Source organism: Pipra filicauda, unplaced genomic scaffold (genome assembly GCF_003945595.2).
Source record: "Pipra filicauda isolate LSUMZ 115617 unplaced genomic scaffold, ASM394559v2 scaffold182_size1470994_pilon, whole genome shotgun sequence".
In the NCBI taxonomy this organism is placed as follows: domain Eukaryota; kingdom Metazoa; phylum Chordata; class Aves; order Passeriformes; family Pipridae; genus Pipra; species Pipra filicauda.
The window spans coordinates 200,455-222,168 of record NW_024104290.1 but is presented as its reverse complement, the minus strand read 5'-3'; the positions used below and the strand labels follow the sequence as shown (position 1 = coordinate 222,168).

Below are 21,714 nucleotides of genomic sequence, written 5' to 3'. Positions count from 1 at the left end.
AGTAACATTCAAAATGCAAATATTTCTGCTTTCCTTTCTTTCTCGTGCAGGTTTACACACAGTGACAGCACAAAGACAGTCACTTTTATCCACGTGTGCTCCAGATCTCATGTTCCCACGATCAAAGTCTCACAAGCCCTGTCTTGCACCAGCAGACACAATCCCTGGGGATCATTGGGTTTGTGTGAACACCAGAGTGTGACAGGTAAAATCATCCAGGCCACCCTTCTCTGTTTCCCACAACCACTGTCGGTGCAGAGATCACGCGAAAACACCTTTTTATTTTCACTTTACTTAAAATGGTCGAAATTAAAGAGCTGAACTTCACCCTAAGGATCAGCAAAGCAGCTGTGGGAATGTTTGAAATCATGTTACACTGAAGGTCTGTTATTTTTTAATATCCCCGTATCCCCAGGTGTATTTTCAAATCTGATCTGTGGGTGAGCACCGAGCCAGCTGTAACCCTGACAACAGTGACCCAGATGGTAATCAGCAAAATGGACTAATTGAATAATGTTGAGTTAGAACCAGTGCTTTGCAGAACTCTGTTAGACCCTGCAGTAACTCAATATAATTTAAAAATGTTGAGTGAATGTCACACTGTGATCCCACCCCTGGAGGTGCTGGAAGGGACTTGTGTATGGACAGCACAGTGTGAGAGAAACAGCCCAGTGTGGCAGTGTTTGCAGGGAGATCTGCCTGGGATTAAAAGAATTGGATTTATTTATCCATATAAAACTCTTTGAGACCCTTGAATAAGTTAGAGACGTGACTGTTCATTACCAGTCATGGTCAGGGACAGATCTGCTGTATCCCTCAGCAGAGTTAGAACACCAGGGCTGCCTGGTTTTAGGGTTTTCCATTCAGTTATGAGGCTTATCCATGCCTCCATCCTGAAGAGGAAGGGCTGTACAGCAGGTCTGTGCTTTCCTTTTCCCTGCTGGAATATTAACCCAGGTTGTTCATGTGAAAACTCACTCCACATGTGATGTGCCACAGCACTGCCAGGCTGGGGGTGATCACAGAATCATGGAATAGTTTGAGCTGGAAGGGACTTCAAAGATTATCTTGTTTTCCCCCCTGCCATGGGCAGGGACACCTTCCACCAGCCCAAGCTGTTCCAAGCCCCGTCCAACCTGGCCTTGGACACTTCCAGGGATGGGGCAGCCACAGCTTCTCTGGGCAACCTGTGCCAGAGCGTCTCCACCCTCACAGGGAAGGATTCCTTCTCAATATCCCATCTAACCCTGCCCTCTGGCAGTGGGAAGCCATTCCCCCTTGTCCTGGGAAGGGGGATGCTCTTGTCAAAAGTCCCTCTCCATTTTCCCTGTGGGCTCCCTTGCAGGGCTGCTCCCAGGGCCAGGGAAGGCTGGCAGGATGGGATCCCCGTGGAGCTGAGCACGTTGGCACTAAGGAACACCACACCTCTGGCAGGACACAGGCAGGAGGTGTTTTAATGAGTCAGCCCACCCAGAGAAATGTGAGAAGTATCTGGAGGGAGACAGGGGTTGGAGTGACAAAATGGGTGCTAAAAAAGGGACGAGGAGCTGGTTCAGGGCTTCCCACAGTCGAGGCTCTGGTGAAAGCAGAGATCTGTTCCCAGTGCTGGGAGAGCTCTGGGCTACTGGTGATGGTGGGAGGCTGTGATTCAGCCCCCCCAGGGCCTGTGTTTCTGCAGGCTCTGACTCAGCCTGGCAGCAGCAACAGAGGGATGTTGGAAGCAGAAATTAAAGAACCTGTGAATGGGAAGGGCATAGACTTTCTCTTATTAACCTTTGAGCCCCTCTTTGGCAGCCCTGGCAAGGAGAAGAATAAAGAGCAATGGCCAGTGTTGTTGCTGGGCAGAGGCCACTCAACCATCTGATTCATGAGGCAGCTCAATAATTCAGCCTGTTCCTGCCATGCTGGATTAACTCTTGTTCTGTCACCAGGACTGAGGTGTGCCAGGGGCACGTGGCCTTGGGATGGTTGCTTGGAGCTCCTCTTCCTCACTGACCCCAGGACACCAGAGCTGAGCCAAGGCAGAAGGGGACAAGTGGAGTAGCAGCAGAAAGATGCTGCTGGTGGGGAGGGCTGGGAATAGTTCCTGGATGAACTGGGAGCCAAGAGCAATGCAAGATAATTACCAAGAAAAAGCCTGGAGCACCCATCAATTTAGCCATGGTGATTCCAGAGGGCGTGCACAACTTGGTCTCTGCTCTCAACCAGGGACAAAGGGAACCTCTTGGCTGCAAAGGTCTGAAGAGCTTCCTCCTGCATTTTGGTTGTGGGGGGTGTTTGTGTGCTGCTGATTCCACTGAGTGTAACAACTCCAGGAATGCTACAGGTGGAATGACGTGTTTGTTACCCCTCATTGTGAGTCCTTTCATGAGCATTGCAGTCCCCAGTGGGAAAAATGTTTTGGAGACCACATTCAAAAGGTCCAGTCGTGGAAGGGGGTTGGAGTGAAAAGTCAGGACAGGGATGAAGATTCCCAGGTCCAGGGGCTGGATGTGGGGGGGAGGTTGATGATGTGATTTTGTCAAGGCAGTCTGGGGGGCATCTGACATTTCAGAGAGCTGTAAAAAGCCAGGAAGTAAACAAGGCTCATTAATTCCCACAAAGGGCAATGTATGGAGCTGCCAGCTTCTGCTCTTTTCTTCTGCTTCCCCCCTTATTGTCTAAGGGCGTCGGTGTCGTAAACAGCTTCACAAATTGCATGACAAATGGAGCTTTAAAATATTTAAGGAATCGTTGAACGGTAGGTAACAAAGTGTGGGAGCAAAGCTCTGTGACACACACAGGCTTTTTGCCCAGGTAAGATTTGGGAGATGTAGAGCTGCAGCCCAGGGTCATGGCTAAACTCGAGCTAAGCCCACCCCAGGCTATGCCCAGCCTAAATCTGCCAGGAAGAGCTCCAGGAGTGGGGAAGCAGCTCGAGGGAGCAGCTGGGATGGAAGAGCACACACAGCAGTGACAGGCAGTGTTTGCAGAGGTGCCAGATAATTTCTGCAGAATATTTCAGTTCAGGCCCAGGGTAGGGAACCACACTCCTCAGAACACCACACTCCTGTGGTGCTGAGGAGTGCCTGGATTTGGATGACACTTCATCCAGGGGTGCTCCCCATCTCTTCCTAGGGCGAGTCACCCAGAGTCTTAGAAGGTGCTGTACTGTTAGATATGAAACAGATATTCATTTAGGATGAATTCATTTTCAAAAGTGAAGTGGTCAGTTCCCGTTTGTGGAAAGGTCCCTTTTTGAATGACCTGAACAAACCAAAGACCCAAACTCGCCTGTGGGTCCTGGACAGGGCCCTCCCACTTGGAAGAGCTTGGTTTCCTTCTTGCTGCTGAACTCTGTGCAATTCAAACTGGGCAACTGTGAATGTTGCTCAGCCAAGGATTGGTTTATTATTTAACAAGCCTACCCAGAGTTATGACCAAAGTGAAGAGCAGCTTGGGAGTATGTGTTTAATAGCCTACTCCAGGCTTGTGTCACACTGTGTCTTAAGGTGAGCTGTGATGTTGGATGGAGGTTTGGTTCCTCCACATCCACTGGGGTTCGAGTTCATGCTCGGGGTGATCAGAAGAGGAGATGTGAGTCCTACCTGGTAACTCCTGGCCCCCAGCATAGAGGAGAGTAGGTGCAGAAGTCCAGCTGTTCTTATTTTAATCTAACTCAGTGCAGATGGGTGAGATGAGAGTGTGTGCACAGAAGTCCTGACGCCTTCCCAGGAGCTGGGAATGCTCTTCCCTGTGTCCTGCTTGCCTGGGCTCTCTGTTTCTGCCTCTGTCATGCCAGCCTGTGACACTGAGCCCAGGGAAACCCCTCCTTTGGTCCGAGGAACAGCCTGAAAACCACCTCCTGTGTCCTATGGCTCCCCTGACACTGCCACAGGAGTTTCCTGGAATTCATTCCCTGCTCCCACAGCCTGTGGTTAATATCTCTGCTGGCTCCAGCACCTCTGGGACCTGTCCTGTGGCTGGAGAGTCTCCATGGAGATCCCCAACCTGCCTGTGCACCCAGAACACCTCTTGGCCCCGGCATTAATCCTCCTGCAATGTAGCACAAAGTCAGCTGTAGCCTGGAGGAGCGATCAAATAAATATGAAAACTGCTCCCAGAGGAGGTAAATATTCACTAGACAAGCAGAAAGAAAAGCAATAATATACCATGTAAGCTACTGCCTTTTATTAGCTCAGCTCCCTTCTCTCCCCTTGTAAAGTAGTGTTGCCTTGTTATATTAATCTTTACTGTGAAGCAAATTAAAGCAGGGACAGTTGTCAGAGTATTATTAAGAACATCTGTTTAATTAGGGCTGCCTTTGCATCCATTTGAGAGAGAAATGTAACACCCCTGTTCATCCCCTCCTGCCTCACTCCCCCTGCCCACCCTTCCCCAGCTCCATCCTTTGCCAGAGGAGGAACGTGTGGTGAATGCAGGAGCACCCGGGGCCTTCATTACCTCCCCTTCCCTCTGCTCAGAAGAGGTGTCAGTTCTCCCTATTAATTCTGGGAAAGAAGGTGGAGCAGGCAGGAAGGTATGGCTGTCGTGGGGTTTTTTAGTGATCTCTGCCTTGAGAGCCTCTATCCCTACTTTCTTCCCCTCAGAAAATAATTTGAGATTCCATAAAGAGACCATGAACAACTATTAATTATCATTAGCAATTTGCCATTCCAGGCCAGGCTTTCATCTGGGAATTTCAGAGCAGTTTTACAAATGCTAATTAATTGAGACTACTTCGTGGAGGAGTCTGTTAAACTCACTTTCCAGGGGTAAATCAAGGCTGAGAGATATGAAGCGACTTGCTGGAGTCCAAGGTGGTGCTGCCAGAGGAACCCAGACCTTTGGGTGCTGCAACCACCTCACAAGGGAGGTTCTGCAGCTCTCCCACCTTCCCTGCAGTGCCCCAGCTGGGTGACACCTGCACAGGGCAGCACCAAAAACAGCTGCCAAAACTTTGGCTTTGCCCATTTCTTCGCCTTCACACGATTGTTCACAAAACACAGGTTCACTGCACAGGTTTAGCTGCACATTGCCAGAGTTTGAAGGGAGGAATGGGACTGCTCTGAGCATATTCTGTCCTTCCTTAAGCATCTGCTGCTGGTCTCTGTCCCATCAAAACAGTCCTGACAACCTCCTGCCTGCCTGTCTCCCTTTCCCCCTGTATCTCTGGGTTTCTGTGTCTTCCCAGATTGCAGCATCTGATTGTCCAGGCACCATTTCTTCTCTATTTATGTAGCCATTTACCCAGCAGTGAATTAATTATTCTGTCTCCAGTCTCAGCTGGGAGAGGGATTGACTCAGACACCCAAGTCCAGGAGGCCAAGAGCTTTTCTGTCACCTGCTAAGACTAAACTTCATTTGGGGCTGCCCAAGGTGTTGCTGGTGGTTTGAGGAACTAATTCCATGACTGATGAAGGTCAGGGCCCAGTTCTGGGGCAGCACGTGGGAAACACAGTTTGTGTTTGGTGCTGATCTGAGTGCAGGGGTTCACAGAATCATGGAATGGTTTGGGTTGGAAAGGACCTCAAAGCCCATCTCATTCCACCCCCTGCCATGGGCAGGGACACCTTCCACTGGCCCAGGTTGCTCCAAGCCCTGTCCAACCTGGCCTTGGACACTCCCAGGGATGGGGTTTCCACAACCTGGGCTGCAGATCACAGTAAAACAGGGAAGAGCTCACAGCCAGAGCAGTAACAAATTCACAAGGATGGAGAGGAACAGAACTTCTCCCCAGCAGCCCTTTCTTACCTCCATGCCCTGTCCCATCGTGTGCTTTTGAAAATCAGAAATTTCAATCAAGTCAACCCTTTTTCTCCTTTCAGCACAGGCCATTTTCCCCTAAGAGTACATTCCCTGAAAGGTCTGCCTGTTCAGTCACATAAATTATCCACAGGCTCAGGCTATCTGGTGAGTTAATCAGGTTTAGAGCTGTGTCAGGTCACTCAGAAGTTCAGAGCTGTCCATGCCAACCTGTGAATCCAAATTCCACTGGGCAGTCTGAGATATTGTAGCAAAAGCTGTTCTACATGCTAGAAATAGTAAAAAAAAAAAAAGAACAACACAAAAATCCTCAACTTACAAGTGCTTGGAAATATAAGGAGTTCTGAGATAGTCTAAAAACCCTGGACTCTGAATATTTGAGGCTTTCCCATCATTATGAGTATTAACCATATAATTAGGTATTATCTGAGAATTATCCATAAATACTCATCACAACATGATATTTGCTAAGTAATAATTAGGCTATGAAAGGAACTCAAATAATACCTTTGTCTGGAAAATTAAAGACCCTGCATTACATTTATGCAGCACCATGCTGAGGGGGTAATAGGGTTTAAAATTGCAGTAAATTGCACTTAGACCAAATCTCAGCCCTCTCAAGTATAAAGAAGCCACAGAGTGAAAGAGAACCAGGAGTCTTTTCCTCAGAAAAAGGCAGGACAAGGCTCTGGGTGTATCACAGGAACACCTTCTTCAACGCTTTAATTGCAATTGAAATCTCCGTTTTCCAAACTCAGCTTCTTCTCAGAAGTACAGGATTTCTCTTCTCTGACCTGGGTTGGGTGAAAGCAGAGCTAGCAAAGGGTAGAGATGATTTCTAGGGGACAGACTTGCATTTTGCTTTGGTTTGCAACGTTTCAAAACTCCCCTGATGAGCCCAGCAGAATCCTATGTATTAATTTATCATCATTAGAGATTTTGGGTTGAACCCAAAGAAGTCAAATGTGCAAATTGCCCTGAATTTCCTATTGCCATTAGATTCAGTTCAGAATCACAGGGCACAAGCACATTTAGGACAAGCTTTTGCTGCACAGGACTAAGTGCTGAGTGTCTCTGTAGTAGAAAAGCCCATTTCTGGTATCCTGTCTGACACCCAGGATGTACTAAAAGCTCTTTGTGTCCCAGTAGTTGGCAGTTTATGGCTATTTCAAGAATAAAAGCGACATTTGACTTTTGGAAATGGAAAAGAACAAGAGTGTACTGCTGATGTGTGGCTTCTTTATTCCTGGTGCATTCTGAGCAAGAATAACTTGCTGTCGCTTGGGTTTTTTTGCAGTGAGGGATTAAAAGTGAGAAGCAGCAAAAAAACCCAAGGAGCTACAGCCACTGGCACAATCCACCCTGTGCAGCAGCTGACAGGGAACTCCTTTTACCTGGAAAATATCTTCCTGGATACAGCAGTGCATTCCTGGTGTTTTGAGTAGTGATTTTCTGTGGGTGAGACCCCGCTCTCATCTTGCCTCCTGTTTGTTGGCTCCTTGAGCTGGGAAAGAAAAGACATTTCCCAGCAGAGATGTCCACCCTGAATGGGAATTTAGTCTCCTGAATAGAGATTGAATAGACCAGAGCTGATGAAAGGTGGTAGTGTGGCAGCTGGAAATCCTCTGCGGGAGGGGAACAAAGTGAGCAAATTCTCACTCCACACTTGCACCATCAGGATGCCTCAAACCTCCCACTCTGGGCTCTGCAGGCTGAGAAATGACTCCCATTTCCAGCAGAAACCAGTGGAGTGGAGTTAGTGGCACCTAAAGTGTGGCTGTCTGGGTACAGAGACCTGTCTGTTCACTCTGGGGTTGAGCCTCAGCAAACTCAGTCCGTGCCATCACCCAAACACCACCAGGCAGTGCCAGTCTGGGTTTATACAGGATTGGGTTGGTTATCTCCAGCTTGGAGCAGGAGACAGCTGGGAGTCTGGCATCTGGGAGGCTGGGAAATTTCCATACCATTAGGAAATGACAGAGCTGAGGGAGGAAGACAATTTTTCTAAAAGGAAAAAGAGTGTTTGAGGGCATCAGTGGTGCAGAAAGTGCAATACAAACACCTCTAACAGATGTAAAAAATGTTTTTATTAAAGTTCCCCTTTCAGCCTTTTTATCGTAGGTTTTAAATGCTAATGTGCAGAGAGGACAAAGCAGGTGACTTAAACCTGCCACTGCCTGGTGAACTCTTGGCTTTTTATGTAGGGAGTCCTCTGCCCAGAAGGGATTGTAAAGAAAATGTGTTTCTGTGCCCTGATCCGTGAAGGATCTGTGCTGTGTTTGTTCACTTCACAGAGGTAAACACCTACGTGCTGAGGACAGAAAATTTAAGGGCAGTGCCACGCTGTTAACATTAAAACTGGGCTAAGAGTCCTGTAAATTTAGCTGAGGATGTTTAGAAAACCCAGTCTGTGTACACAGCCAGACCAGCTTGGGCTGTTCAGGCCTGCATCCTGCCCAGGCTTTGTGCAGAAGGATGGAAGTTAAACCATATGTACTGCAGGACTTGGCAGCTGTGAGCTGTTCCTCAAATATCTGATGCAAAAGCCCCTGCCCTGATGGGGCCGTGGGCGTGTTTGCTCTCAGGGCTCTGCAGGTTTGGGGGCTCCAGCCCTGCCCCAGCCATTTGGAACCTGCATTTCTGTCTGGGGGAGGAATGTTTCACATGAGTGCTCTGTGAGCTGCTTCCACCACACCCAGCCACGGCCCTGCAAAGGGATCATTTCTGCCATGTGAGCTCAGCTGGCCCATCAGGAGGGAAGGGGACCAAGGGATGCTCTCCAGGAGCAATCTGGCTGCTGGGTTGCAGGGACACAACACCTTAAACCCCTCCAGCTGGTCTGTAGGAGGACCATCTCTTGGAAAAGGTGTTCTGGCAGGGATGCCAACCTTCTAGATGCAGGTGGTAGAGGTATAAATCTCACAGCAAGTTTTCTTTTGTGAATTCTGCCACCCGAGCCAGGTGAATTTAAGCAGATGGGTGAGGGTTTTTCACTTGCCCTCGCAGAAATTTCCACATTCCAGCCACCTGGCCTCTAGGGAGGAAATTCTGTGGCTTTGCAGTGGCACAGCATCCTCAATCCCCAGCATTCTGTCCTCGTGGCTTCTCACAGTCCCAGTGCTGGGCCACGGGGTGCTGCACTCAGCCTGGAGAGCTCGGGGTCTCAGGCTGTAGGATCAAGCAGCTCTGAACATCTTTGTGCAAGACAGAGGTCCCACATGGCAACAGGGAGCAGTTGGCACCATCTGCCACTGTGCCAAGCCTTGTAGGCTGCTCTGGAGCTGGAGGTTTCCCTCCACTGCCACCTGTGTGCCATTGAAATGATGTGTGTGATGCGTGTCCCCTCCCTGACATCTTTGTTTCCAAGTGAAAGGCAGAGCTGAAACAGGAAGATATTGCTGGTGTGCCTGCCTTCCAAGCACTCTAAATCTGCCGTGTGACATTTGGGGTGGTTTGACTTTGGTTCTTGGTTTCCACTGGGACACAAAAGCAGAATTATCCCCCCCACGAGGTCCCACTGCCATGTAACCATGTAGGTCATTAAATAAAGAATGACCTTCACTCAGCCTGGCTCGAGTCCCACCATCATTTTCCATTTCTTGAAATCTTCATCCCCACCTTATCTCTGTTTTCCTTTTTTAAACTCCAAAAAAACCAGGGCATGGTGCTGAGCTTTGGAGTCAGTCAGTCCCCAGTGGGTTATTAACACCAATAATGAAGAGCACAACTTTACGAGGACGGGGAGATTGTTAAACTCATTAATTTTATTCATAATAGGAAATTAATGTGCAGAAAGGCAATGCCAGCCTGGCAGTAATTGCTTTTTGGTTTTAAAACACTAAGTGGAAAAGTTAAAAGTCATTTCCAGCTGCTGCTTCCTTTCCCCTCTCCTTCACTCCCCCCTTCCTTCTCACGCTCTTCCTGTCTCTTATTTTTGTTTCACAAGAATTGAGGTGGTTTTTTTTTTTCCTCCTGCCTCTGCTTCATTATGAGTCATTATATTTCATCATTACAAGGCTTTGGTCATATTTCATTGCTTTCCCATTATGTTTTCATAATTCTTTCTCCCAATATTACCGTGCAGAGCAGAGTCAGGCAGAGAATTCGAGTAGCTCAGGTCTGTTTGGATGCTTTAGCTCCTGCTGGAGCAACGAGCAGCCACATCTCTGGCCACTTTTGACCTTGGAGCAAGCAGGTGCAATTTGTTTTCCCTCTTCCCACCTCCTTCAGACAGTGGGATGTCCCGTGATTCCAGCTGAATCCTCGTGGAAATGTGAACACCATTTCAGAGTTGAAATGGCTCCTTCTCTTGCAGACTTCAGAACGTGGGAGGAGAGAAGATTATTGAATAAAACAACTGGAGTGCTGACCAGCCCAAAGTGTGCTCAGCACTGCCTGGCACTGTGGGCTTTTGTGCTCTTGGAGGGGATATTCAATATTTGCACTGCAAAGAGAAAACCTGCCATGTCAGACCTGCTGCTGTTGTGGTGCTGCAGCCCTGGACTAACCCCAGATGTTCCTTCAGGCTTGATAACCCTCTCAGAAGTGCAGCTTAGTCCAGGACTGAGCCCAGTTCATGGTCTTTATGGTCTGACTCATCTAAATTTTGTGTAGGAGGAGATGTGCAGTTTGGTTGTCAATGTTTCACCTGTACCCGAATCAGCCTGGCTTGGGAACAGGAATGGTGTGAACAGCTCAGAGACAGGAGTCAGAGGAAGGAAGGAGTAAAAAACTCGGTCCTTTTAATTCAGTTTTTATTGTTGCAATAAATTTTATCAATGGCCTCAGTGCAAGATTCTGAAAACCTGTGTGTGATGTTCCCCAAGCCCTACAGATCTGGGAGCTGGAGAGGCAAGTTTGTCATGCCTTTCTTCCAGCAGCCTCTAAGGAGTCTCAGTTTGGGCTATTTTTTAATTGTCTAGACCAGAACATTAAGCCCGAAAAAGTCCTGTGACCCAGTTCCACATGCAGACCTCGTGACTCATCTCAACTGCACCAAAATATACGAAAAATCCATTATCATCCTTTTCTTTGCTCTTTCCCTCTCCCCTTTTGTTATATCTGCAATGTGTGTATAGCTTAATTTTAGTTCTGATAAAAGCAAATGACATTTTGATTTTTATAGCATAATTTATTGTCACTTGGCTTTTAATTTATGAAAAAATAATTGAAAAGAAAGAGAGATTTAACCTTGACTAGCATTCTTGATATCTGTGAGACTGCAGCTATTTCAGGACATATTTTACTCACCCAAGCAGGGCAGTAATACATCATTTTCTGATACTAGATCTGTGCAAAGGCCTAATTGTTTGCTTGCTGGCTGAAAGAAGATTCGAAAAGAAAAATAATCTGATTATCAAAGTGCACATTTTTTCCTACTGGTTTCCTGCAATCCAGATGAAATATCAAGGAAATATAGCTGTTGTTTATTCTGCTCCTCTGCTCCACCACAGACCTTCTCTGGTGCTTTGTGCCACCCCATTCTGTCTGATAATCACTCCATTTGATAGCCAGGGGTGAGGGAGGAGCTGTGTTTCCACCCAGAGAGGTCTGCTGGTCTTGGCACACACAGAATTATCCTTCTGTTCCTCTTGAAGGCTGCATTTCTCCTTTTCCACTCCCTGGCACATCCCCATGGTTTGCAGAGTGCCAGGGCAGAGAAGAAGGGTATTATCAGCACTAATTCAGGAAGGTTGGGGCCTCCTTTTCTCCCTTTGGAAACAACAAATTCTGCTCCATATCACCAAAGGTTTGTGTCTGCTGCAAATTTATAGCTGATTCAGAGAAAACTCTCATCTTCTGTCCCTCCTCCTTTCATGCCAGCACACACCAGGGAGACTTTCATCTCTGCCTGGCTGCAGGGGGGGCAGCTCTGCCCAGGTCCTGAGCACACAGTGGCCACCTCATTGTCAGGAGACGTGGATGCCTCTGCCACAGGCAGCCTGGCAGGGCAGAAAATACCATGCCAGGCTGCCTTTCCCCCTCCTGCCCTGGGAACTGCCAAGGGATTTGATCTTCCTGCAGGGCTCTGCCCCTCCAGCCTGACCAGGGCTCAGCATCACCCAGCAGTGCCCCAGGAGCCACCGAGCAGCACAGACCCACCTCCCAGCACCTCTTTGGCTCTGGGAAGATGCTCATGGTCAAACACCTTGCCAGGGATCGAGCCCAGAGAAAACAGGGAAGCCCAGAGAACACAAGGAAGCCCAGAGAACACAAGGAAGCCCAGAGAACACAGGGAAGCCCAGAGAACACAGGGAAGCCGTGTCCCAGCCCTCCTGCCCCAGCTGCTGCCCTGCCTGGGGAGCACGTCCCTGCTCCCCCGTGGTGGGAGGTGACACGGTGGCCGTGCTCCACAGCAGGACCGGGAGGCACTTGGCAGCCAGGGAAGCAGCACTTGGGCTCAGCCCTGGCGTGTGCCAGGGCCTAATTGGCACGACTGGTCCTTGAATGCTAATTGGGTTCCTTATTAGCACCGCCGCTGGGGAAGGAGTGGGCACAGGAGCAGCAGAACCATAAGGAGTGGTATCCAAATCCATTGGAAGGGCCCAGCTAACCCTCTATCCCGTCTAAATGTCTGGAAAGAGGCATCTTTCCTCTAATTCTTTTATCTTTTACAGTAGCTGAGGCCAAGCTCAGTATTTATATTCATATTAATTCCTTTTAAAATCTCCTTGGTCGCTGTTTTATCTAGTAGAGAATTCCACAGTTAAATATGCATTTTAAAAAAGTAATAATTTGCCTGTATTCATCACGAAAGAGATGCCTTTTCCTCACTCCCTTCACTCACTACTTTATTTATTTTATTCACAAGTTCTCAAATCTTCTTAGTGAGGTGCTGGTGCGAGGTGGTGGTGTCAGGAGGGGTCTCTTTGGAGCCTGCTGGAGCACATGCCACGGTGAAAAAAGAGCATGCACAGGGCTCCAGCTGCCTTTTTTTCCTCCTAGTAAAGGTGTCTCTGTGCACTTGGTCACTGGGGATTCATATATTTCCATAAATATTTCCCTATATGAAAAATGTGATGCAAAATGAGCCTGGCTCCTCTTTCATCTGCAGAGGGAGCTCTGAGGGCCAGGGAGATGCTGGCTCTGCCTTTTCTCTCTTCATCACGTCTCAAACCCTGGGCTGTGAGTCAGAGACCTTTGCATAGGACTAAAAAAAAAAAAAATAAAGATCCCAGTCCATTAATTCCCAAGCGAGTTTTAAACATCCCAGAGGAAGTGCTGCCAACAGCATCCTCTCCTTCCCTGGCTCCATGGGGCCTGTCCTGTGAGCACAGGAGGAACAGCCAGCAGATGTTTGGAGTTCTCACTGCACCTCTCTGCCTCCCCATCTGCCAGCCCTGGAAGAAGATTTGTCACCGGTAAGTGCAATGGGGATTCTTAATGAGCAGCCAGGAAAAATGTCCTGTGAACGCCAGGGGCAGCTGATGGATGTGTGGGGGCACTGAGGGCAGGATGCTGGGGAGCTGCTGGGATTTCTTGCTTGGGCAAGACAATTCTGAGCTGCTCTCCAGCCTTGTGTTTAGCAGAGGGAGGAATTCAAGGATCACTGAGCTGAGCTTTGCCAGTTCTGCAGCCTCCAGTGTTGAAGGACTGTTGAAGACTGTGGTCTTCTTGTGTCTTGGAGGCCAAGAGGAAGAAGCTTTTGGCTTCCCTTCTGAAATGCCCATGTCTCCATGTGTCAGGAGTGAAAATCCCAGTCCTGGTGTCCTGACATTACACCTGCTACATTTAAATGCTGACAGGGAAGAAAGGAAGTGAAATCCTACCCTGCAGAAGCAGTCTGCTAAAGAGCAATTCCAGCAAGACAATGCAACATTCTAGCAATAGATAAGATCACTCTACTCTGCATATATTAGAGATGTGGGGATAAAGCAGGCATTTAGATAGCCTGGAATTCTCAGTGGGTTGCACTAGGAAATGCAGCTGCTAAAATGGGATCTGAGAATGGACTGCACGTTTCCAGCCAGCACACAGCACAGTCTTGGGATGATGCAAAGCCATGGGCATGATTTCTTGTCAGTCTGGGCATGTGTTTCCTGCAGGAAGATTCTCCCCCTCTGGAAGTGTTTTCTCTGATTGTGATTTCTCTCAGCAGCTTCTCTCTGACCTTTGAGTTTAGAAAGCCCTTAAGTACCACGAAAAAGGAAAGCAAAATATTTGCAGTGATACATTTTTCACCCTTGCTGGCAACTCAGTGCTATTTTTGTGGCATTGTCAGGCTGTAATGGATTAAAAATGGCCCTTGTTTCCCATAGCTTTGGCTCCCCTGTGCCTTGCTGCAGGTTTAGCTCGAGTGGCTGATGGAGTAGAGGTACAGATTGCCTCAACAGCTCCCAGTTATGCAGCTGTCCAAAGGGGCAGCTGGGACAGGGCACGTGGAGTCAGAACACCCAGGGGCTCAGCAGGCAAGTCCTGTGTGGAAGAACACCCTAATTAGCACCACGAGCAGGTGCTGGAAGCATCTCCCTGCGTGGGAGTTAAAGAACCAGCTTGGCTGCAGCCAGCAAAGGTGCCAGTGGACTCTCTGCTGAGCCAAGGCTCACCCAGTGTGTTTGCTGTGCTCTGCCCGGAGTCCTCCCACCCGTTTTACACCAGACAGATGTGGTGCATTTTCCAGCCTCTGCCTGGCTGGCTGGCAGTGTGCTGCTCCAAGGTCTGCTGCCTGCCATGCCAGGGCTGGCTGTATTTCAGTGACAGATGACATTTTCCTGGGGTATGCAGAGTTTATAACCAGTTTTATTAAAGCTTTCTCCTTGAGCAAAAGGACATCCATTAAGAGGAGACTGGCAATGGAACTGGGAGGCTGTTGACTGAGGAAGGATGTACCATGTCCTGCTCCACGGAGCACAGCAGGAGTCAAACAACAGGAAACATCTCCTTTCCTTGCATCTTCAGGTCTGTCTCAGCCAGCACTTGGCCCAAATATTCTCCCTTCACTGTGGTTCAGAGCTGTGCTACTGTAACTCTTCTGTTCAGCTTCTCTCTCCTTGCTCCCATTTCACAAACATATAAACCATCACAAAAATAGCCAACTACGTCTTCTCCAGGGAGTACCTTGCATGGGCATTAATTTCTGGCAGTAATTTTTCTGTTTTATTGATGAAACACTCATGTTTCAATTACCTGATTCCATACACCTCTGCATGGTGGGTAGGAAAGGAGGTGTGGCACAGACAGCAGCACAGGGATTTTGAAGGACTGTGCATGTGATTATACATTATTTTTGTATGCATGTGTGCACATATCTTTAGATGCCTCTCTCTCTGGCACAGTATATGCCAATACCACGATTTTATACATATTTATGCTTTCCTGTGCAACGTCAATGTGGTTTATCCTTCAGGTGAATCCCTGTTTCAAACAACCTCCCTCTCCTCCAGCCAGCTGATTGTTTCAAGCCCTGCCTCTCTGTGTACCGTGAAGGATGGGTAAATAGGGAGCCAGAGAATAGAGTGAGGCAGCTGGGAGATTATTAATGTTGAAAATATCAGCAAGCATCAGCCCTTTGATCAGAAGGCATGTTTACAAAAGGACCTTTCCTCTGCGTGAGGCCGCTCGCACACCCCACCGGGCTCGTTGGCATTCAGTGCATGCCACAGCATCTGGTTCTGTCTCCTGCTCCGTGGCTGTCCAGAGAGAGATTGTAAAATGAGTAGACAGGTAGATAAATAAAGAGAGAAAACTGGGCTATGGCCACAGACAAATGCAGGTTTATGTAGATGCAGCCTGACAGGAGGCGGGGAGGGCTAAGGCCCGTTGGCACACCGTGTGTGCAGGCTTTGGGGTTGCAGCGTGGTCCAGAGGGGCTGGGGAGGTGGCTGGGAAGGCTGGGAAAGGAGAGGGGAGAGGTGGGATAAGCACTGTCAGTGACCTGGACCTGGGGGCCCCTTTCAGCCCTTGTTCACCTCCCACGTTCCCCCCACCTGGTGCCAGCCGTGCCCGTCACTGCTGCAAAGCATTTGTGCTCCCCGGGCCAGGATTTGATTGTGTTGATGCTGATTAAAGCCTCTGGGCTCCTCCAAAATAGAAATAATAAATAGCACCAGTCTGCTCTGGGCTGCATCTTCATCTGGGTCCTGATCTGAACCTTCTTCCAGACCATCCTTCTCAGGAGAGGGTTTAAACCACTGAAAACCAAGATCAGAAAAAGAACCGTCCCACTGCCATCAGTCTGGCCCCCACATATTGGTACAATTTCTGGGTGGTTTGTTTTTCTTCTTCCTTTTTTTCCCCATGGGAAACTACTGTATGACTCTGATGGCTTTCCTATATCAATCTGTCTGTATCTATATCTTTTTAAACCAGGAATCAACCACATCCAGCAAGACAGTGGATCCACTTTTGCATCTCAGAGCTGAAAACCAAGATCAGAAAAAGAACTGCCCCAATCCCATCACCCCCAGTCTGGTCTGCAGATATTAATACAATATCTGGGTCGTTGTTTGATTTTGGTTTCCTTTTCTTTTTTTCCCCATTGGGGAAAAGTCATCTATGATAAGATTACAAGCAATAATAGTGAGCTACTTAAAAAAAAAATAAGATTAGGAGAAGTGAGCATTGCTCCCTTGCATTTATATTTTAAATGGAGTGCTTTTTGGCTCCCTGAAGTTTCCCACCTTTCTGTATGATTCTGATGGCTTTTACATGTATATCTATACCTATCTATATATGTATCTAGATACAGATATCTTTTTAAACCAGGAATCAACCACATCCAGCAGGACAATGGATCCACTTTTGCATCTCAGAGCTGAAAACCAAGATCAGAAAAAGAACTGCCCCAGTCCCATCACTCCCAGTGTGGTCTGCAGATATTAATACAATTTCTGGGTGGTTGTTCAATTTTGGTTTTCTTTTTTTCCCCATTGGGAAACTACTGCATGATTCTGATGGCTTTTATATGTATATCTATACCTATCTATCTATATATATCTAGATACAGATATCTTTTTAAACCAGGAATCAGCCACATCCAGCAAGACAGTGGATCCACTTTAGCATCTCAGAGCCTTCCCCCAGGCTTGCTGTGCCTGGTCTAACAGACCTGGAGCAGGAGATGGCACAGTGGAATCTGTTCCCTGGCTGAGGCTGCCGGATGCTAATCACAGTGTAAATACTAATAATTAATAATAATGTCTGAGTTGCTGTCTGAAGCTCTGCCTTGCTCCTGCCATCCCTGTTGGCAGCAGTGGCAGGAGATGGCTCAGGATTTCCTAAACAGCATTTGAAGGCTTTTGTTCTGCCTCGGTACAGATGTTCAGTTCAGCCTTGTTTGTGCCCCTTTTGATTCACTGCTGGCTGATACCCGGGGACAGGCTGGGGAAGGGAGGGCCTTGTTCCTGCTCAGAGCACATCGAGAAGGACAGATGAGCCACAGAGGAAAAATGATGGGAGCAGAAAGCAAGGAGGAGGGACAATTGCCCTGCCCCAGAGCCTGCTAATTCCCAGCTCCCTCCTATGACACACGGGAGAAAGGGGCTGTGTTTGTACCTCTGAGTCTCTCTGTCCCTCTCTTATCCTCAAGGTGGTTTTTTATATTTTTATATTTTTAATCCTCAAGGCATTTTTTTATATTTTTAATCCTCAAGGCATTTTTTTATATTTTTATATTTTTAATCCTCAAGGTATTTATTTACATTTTTATATTTTTAATCCTCAAGGAATTTTTTATTTTTTATATTTTTAATATTTTCATATTTTTAATTTTCCCATATTTTTAATATTTTCATATTTTTAATTTTCCCGTATTTTTAATATTTTCCTATTTTTAATTTTTCCGTATTTTTAATATTTTCATATTTTTAATTTTTTCCTTTGTCTTTGCCTCACACACAGAGGCAGTTTTATAGGCTTAAGTTCTGTATCTCATTCATGCCAATACATGAGAATACATGCATATATATACGTGTATATGTACAAATACAGAAATGCAACACCAGGTGTTTTTATAGATTTAAATTTTGGGTAATCTGCCTTATAATTGAGAAGGTTCCTATAGCCTTAGCTATATATATTATTATATTGCACATATATAAATAGTATCTCACATATTCCTGCTCCTAAAACTTTAATTCTGTCACTCAGAAGCAGGTTTGGCTCCTTTTGGAAGGTAAGAATGGTGGGAGGGGGTTGCCTAACTTTACATTACTAAAGTCAAATTAAAGGACTTCTTGTGGCAACCCACAGTTTAGCCCTAGGGGATGGAAATGCTTTAATTTAGATTAAATTACTGGGCTGAGCAGAGATAAATGCCATGTATATCATGGTAAATGTAATATTTGTGATATACAAGAGATCACCTCGATAATCACCTGGGTCCCTCTTACCTTCACAGAAAGGTTCTGTTCCTTTTGTAGGAAGAAAGAAAATGCCAGAGCAATAAAACAGTCTGTGGTTATAGTATTTGTTTCTCTGCTTTCCAAAATCGCACTGGAAGCCAAAAATATTGGCAAAAACCAGAGAAAAGCTCTTTTTTGAAGAGCTGATAACATTTTGCTTTGCAGCAACTTTGTTCTCTTCAGGTTTTTCAATTTTAATTAGACCAAAATAATCAAAGCAGCATGAAAACAAATGAAAAATGTATTTAAAGGAAATTGGGGGTGGTGACTGGGGAGAGGGGGGGATTATCTTCCCCTCAATTTTTTCTGTCAAAAAAACCCAAAAAAAACATATTTTTTTAACCACTTTGTCCATAGACTCTTCATTTTGCCTTACATATTTTTACCAGGAGTAGAACGAATCAAAAGGTTTTTCATGTTATACCTCACAAATAATTTTAGGGCATTCTCCATATACCATTGCCCCTCATGCCAGGGATGGCCTTACCCACAAGAAAAGGAGCTTTTAGTGGGAGCTGCTTCCATAGGGAGGGAAGAAAACTGCTGTGGAGTGGATGGGCAGGAATTAGCCATGAATTTCCTCAAGGGTGAATGTTACTCCAGCAGCATTTTTAACATCTTTGCCTGATGGGAGAGAAGAGGGAGCTGAATAAGTGGTAATATCCTGACGTCATTTTAAATGTTCTTAGGGCTATCTGCAGTCACACTGTTTATACAGTTTAAGGTTTGAAATGTAACAGTTACTGTTATCCCAAGATAAGACACAATGAAATGGTGTCTGTAGCTGGTGAGGGTTATTTCTGTATATCAAATTATTTCATGCTACTAGGTTTTCAAATGGACTCTAATTAAATTAAACAGCTTTTTCTTTTTTTTTTCTTTTTTTCCCCCCCTTTATCACCACAGGCAGATCGAGATTGTGTTGCAATTATGGGGGAAGATCTATATTTATAGCGTGGAAAGAATTTGTGCAGCAGCCACAGTTGTCTCTCTGCCTGGCCTGACATTTCCATTCTGCACTAATGTTGTGTAACCTTCTGGTAAGTAAAACAGGCACAAAGTATTTACCAGCATTGTCAAGACAAAGCTGCAGGTCTTTCTTCTTTGATGCTTAAAAAAAAAATCAGAGCAGATGCTAAAGCTAAACCCTTTCCTTGCTAATATGTTGGTGGTTAGGAGCTGAATTCACATTTGCTGACATGAAGGCAAGAGCTGGGGCTTCCAGAGAAATATCCTTGGCTGCAGGAGAAGAATACACGAGGAACACAATACTGGGAATATGTGCTGTGGAATTCCAGTTGTGCTCTGGCTTTCATTTGCTGTCTTATAAGGTTGTACCTGAGCATCTGATAATCCTTCATGTCTCTGTCCTCGGAACATGCCCACGAAAAATTGCTGACTTGTTTTCCCAGGCGTCACAATGGAGACTGGCAAAAGGAGTTCATATCTTTTCCAATATCAGCCCTTCATCCATCCACTGCTGACAAAGGTTACACTGGAAAATTGGTTCCCCCCAGCACAAAAACACCGTGATTGGAGGTGTTCCAGCAGTGCTGGAAGGTGCTCTGTGTGCAACAGGCCTTGGCCAGGGAGCTGGGAAAGCTGGGGGCAGTTGGTAAGGTCTGGGGGGAAATCTGGGCTCAGTTTTGCCTCTGGCCCAGACCTCCTCAGTGTCACTCCTTGGGCAGGGCAGCTCTTCCTCTGCCTGGGTTTTTCCACCTGTGATGTGCACAGCTCTGATTAAGCACCTTCATTAGTGCTCCAGATGTACTGGGATATTCAGGGCTGGAAAATAACAGCAGTTCAGGAGGGTGTGAATTCCAGCAGTGCTTTGCAAATGCCATTCAGACCCACACATGCCTGGGAAGCCTGTCACTGGGCTTGTCACTTGTCCCTGAGCTTTCTCATTACCATAATCAATACAATTTATGCCCAAAATAATCAATGGATAACCATCACGAGCACTGGGAGCTGTGGATTTATTCTTCTGCTCCAATTCTGCTCACTTTTTTTCCTTCACCACTTGCACTACAGCTTGCATTGCTATAAAAATGTCTAGAAGTTGAACATAATAAGATGAGGGGGAAAAAAAATCTGATTCAAAGTTCAAGGTGCAGCCTCATTTAAGGTTTACCAGAAGAGCTCAGTTCATGCAGACACTTGGTGTCAGCTTCTGAGGCACCCATGTTGTTATTACAAAAGGATTTTGTAATACATTTTTAACACATGAAAAAAATAGGATCTGTATTAAAGCAGAACCAGCTTCTTTGTGACTTCCAGGTGATAACAATTCAGATTAAACAGACATGGAAATTAGGCACCGAATCTGTTGCAGCAAACAAATTATAATATTAAAATGGGCCTTTCTGGGCTTTGTTGGTTTTCCTTTAACAAGCTGTGGGGGTTTTTTTTGCCCTCTGCCAATGGTCTACAGCTTCTCAGTGAATTGCTCAGTGGGGTCTGGCTGGCCAGCTCTCAGATCACCTTTTAGCAGCAGGAGAGGAATGTCCACCAAAGCTCTCCAGAGCTGCAGGAGCAATGCACATGATCCGTGCACACAGAGCAGGTTTGATGTATCCCAGCAGTTCCAGGCTCCCTCTGTGTGCCCAGATCAGCAAAACTATCCCTGTGCAGAGGGAAAGCCTTCATCCTGCTCCCTGTTTGGATTCAAGGAGCACTTTGCAGCAAGAGGCTGCTGGGGGTGGCTGCTGCTATTTGCTCTCCTAAACAAACAGGCTCGTTATGCAGCAGGAGGGAGGATTGTGGTTCACCATGACAGTTCATTTACTCTGACACCTGAGGGACCATTTAGAAAGAGGGACATCAGAAGCAGGCTTTTTGCCCAGAAAATTGTCCCCCTGTGATGTATGGGCTGTGTTCACAGGTGGAGCGTCGCTGCCTCGGGGAATGGAGAGCTTTGAAGGAGAAAACCACCGTAGTTTAAAATCATGTTGGGCTTGGCCCACGGACAGGCACGGGGATTGCTCATCTCATCTTCACACAGCTGATCCTGGAGAGCCCTGCTCCTCCGGAGTGGCCTGCCCAGGGTCTCACAACGAGACCCTGGTGTCCCCCAGGGATCAGTGTTGGGCTCAGTTCTGTTCAATATCTTTATTGATGATTTAGATGAGGGGATTGAGTCCACCATCAGCAAATTTGCAGATGACACCAAGCTGGGGGGGTGTGTCAATCAGCTGGAAGGCAGGAGGGTTCTGCAGAGGGACCTGGATAGGTTGGAGAGTTGGGCTGATTCCAAGGGGATGAGGTTCAGCAAGGCCAAGGGCCGGGTCCTGCCCTTTGGCCACAACCCCCTCCAGTTCTACAGGCTGGGCCAAAGGGGCTGGAGAGCAGCCAGGCAGGAAGGGAGCTGGGAGTGGGGATGGACAGGGAGCTGAACAGGAGCCAGAGTGTGCCCAGGGGGACAAGAAGGCCGATGGATCCTGGCCTGGCTCAGGAACAGGGTGGCCAACAGGTCCAAGGAAGTGATTCTGCCCCTGGACTCAGCGCTGGTGAGGCCACCCCTGGAGTGCTGTGTCCAGTTCTGGGCCCTCAGCTCAGGAAGGACATGGAGGGGCTGGAGCAGGTCCAGAGAAGAGCAACGAGGCTGGGGAAGGGACTGGAGCACAAG

At 47.1% G+C, this 21,714-nt stretch overlaps 1 long non-coding RNA gene across 1 annotated transcript in view; it reads left to right on the top strand.

The window, feature by feature from the left end:
- Nucleotides 1-21,714, top strand: part of LOC120323003 — a 51,356-nt gene that overhangs the window by 25,431 nt on the left and 4,211 nt on the right. The window contains exons 3-4 of the long non-coding RNA XR_005563043.1: nt 51-205; nt 18,993-19,126. This is a non-coding gene — a long non-coding RNA (uncharacterized LOC120323003). The remainder of the gene's footprint in view (nt 1-50; nt 206-18,992; nt 19,127-21,714) is intronic.